Source organism: Babylonia areolata, chromosome 19, assembly GCF_041734735.1.
Source record: "Babylonia areolata isolate BAREFJ2019XMU chromosome 19, ASM4173473v1, whole genome shotgun sequence".
Classification (NCBI taxonomy): Eukaryota; Metazoa; Mollusca; class Gastropoda; order Neogastropoda; family Buccinidae; genus Babylonia; species Babylonia areolata.
Genome location: NC_134894.1, coordinates 46,989,722 through 46,992,221, shown reverse-complemented (window position 1 = coordinate 46,992,221; position 2,500 = coordinate 46,989,722).

Sequence of the window (2,500 nt, the reverse complement as noted above, 5' to 3'; positions counted from 1 at the left end):
TTGTTCACATCTGCATTCATCATTTATTTTCATCTATGTATGCATTTGTTTGTTGACGATGCAATTTTTCAAGATGTATACTTCATGAATGTAAATTCTATGTGCTTACTTACTTTCATTCTTCAGTCAATAATGTACGTATACACCTTAATTCTTTTCTTACTTTCATTCATTCATTTATTCGTTGGTTTATACATGCTTTTCTGAATTTGTTCATCTATGTTTGTCATTTCTTGACAAGCAAGCAATTCAGCAAAATACAAACAGACAATATTTGATCAACGGTATCTGTCCATTCTTGACAGTCAAAGAATCCGACAATGTTTAATCATGAATGTGTGTCCTTTCTTGACAGACATGCAGTTTACACATAAATACACGCAGATAATATCAAATCATCAATGTTTATCCATTCTTGACCTTCACCTTCACCTTCACCTCTCCCGTAGTCTCGGTTCAGACCGTTGGGGCACCGCTGCTGACCTGGCCACCACCCCTCTCCACTCTTCACGGTTTTCTGATTTCCTCAGGGCGTCACCGAGTGTCAAGCCTGTCCACCCCCGGATGTTGTCTTCCCATCTCTTCTTCTGCCGTCCTCTCCTTCTGCCTCCTTGTACGGTGCCTTGCAGGAACGTTTTGGCAAGACCAGATGATCGGGAGATGTGTCCATACCACCTAAGTTTGCGTTTTTTCACTATGGACAGAAGGTCTTCGTAGGGTCCAATACTTTGCTTGATTCTGTTCTTCACTTCCGTGTTAGTGATGTGGTCTCTGTAGGAGATGCCAAGTAGTCTACGAAAGCATCTCATCTCGACAGCTTGGATTCTTCTCTCGATGCCTGCAGTCAGGGTCCAAGTCTCGCAGGCGTAGAGCAATATTGATGTAACCAGGGAACGCATCAGTCTGATTTTTGAGCTGAGAGCGATGTTTTTGTTGTTCCAGATGGTGTTCAGCTTGTTGAGTGCCATTGTTGTTTGGGCAATTCTCGAGAGTACTTCTGGTTTAGATCCTTCATCTGACACGATTGCTCCCAGATATTTGAAGCTGTGGACTGTTTTAAGCTTTTCGTCGTTGACTTTGATGTCAATGCTGATGCCGTTGGTGTTGTTAGTCATCAGTTTGGTTTTCTCCGCACTGATTTGCATTCCATACGATGTGGAGGCTTTGTCTAGATGTTTGACCAGGCTTGCCAGTTCTTCTTCTTTTCCAGCCAGTCCATCAATGTCGTCGGCAAAACGTAGGTTTGTGATTGTTCTGCCGCCTATGCTGACTGTTCCTACATGCTCTTCCAGTGCGTCAGTCATTATTCTTTCTAAGAAGATGTTGAAGAGTGTTGGGGAGAGCAGACAGCCTTGTCTCACTCCGACTGTGGTTCTGAACCAGTCCCCGATGCTATTGTTGAGGTAGAGGGCGCTGGTGGCTTTGTCATAGAGGTGCTGTATCAGTCTGATCAGGTTGGCGTTGATGTTGTACAGATTCATGGTAGCCCACAAAGCTGCATGCCAAACCCTGTCAAATGCCTTCTTAAAATCAATGAAGACGTGGTAGAGGTCTTGTTGGTGTTGATGGTACCTCTCACATAGCAACCTCAAGTTGAAGATTTGTTCAGTTGTGCTCCTTCCTGGTCTGAAACCTGCCTGTTCTTCAGCAATGATGTTTTCTGCTTGTGGTTTCAGTGTGTTAAGCAGGATCTTCAACATGACTTTGCTGGGATGACTAATCAGGCTGATGGTGCGGTAGTTTTGACACTGCTGGAGATTGCCCTTTTTGGAGAGGGTGATGATCAGTGATTGTGTCCACGGTGTGGGCCATTCCCCTGTTTGCCAGATCTTGTTGCAGATTTTCAGTAGCACATCTATCATAACTTCACCCCCTGCTTGGACCAGTTCTGATGGGATGTTGTCCACTCCTGCCGATTTCCCTTTTTTCAGCGATGCTATTGCTGCCTCTATTCCTTCACGGAGTATGGGGTGATTACTGTTATCAGTGGCTGGTGGAACATTCAGTATTGCTGGATCACCTGTGGTCTGTATGTTGTATAGCTCTGAGCAGTATTCTGTCCATCGCTTTAGGATGTCTTGTTCTTCTGTTAGACATTTTCCATCCTTGGTCTGGATGTTGGACATAGTTCTACCTTGCCTTGTGTTGGTAAGTTCTTTCACAACTTGGTAGGCTTTCTTGCTGTTGTTTCTTGTCAGGTTTTCCTCTATGTCCTGGCATTTTCCTTCAATCCAATTCTCCCTTGCCTTCTTCATGCTTCTCTTGATTTCGGTGTTAACTGCTTTGTACTGTTTTGCCCCTTCTTCTTCATTCTTTTTCTTTTTCAGGTCTCTACGTTTGTCACACAGCTGTAGGATGTCGTCCGTGACCCAGGGCTTCTTTTTGATGCGTTGTTTACCAAGAGTTATTTGGGCTGTTTCAGTTACAGCTGCGTTGAAGTCGCTTACGAGTGTATCCAGGTCGGCGTCATCTGCATCGAGAGTGATGAGTGGCGCGAATT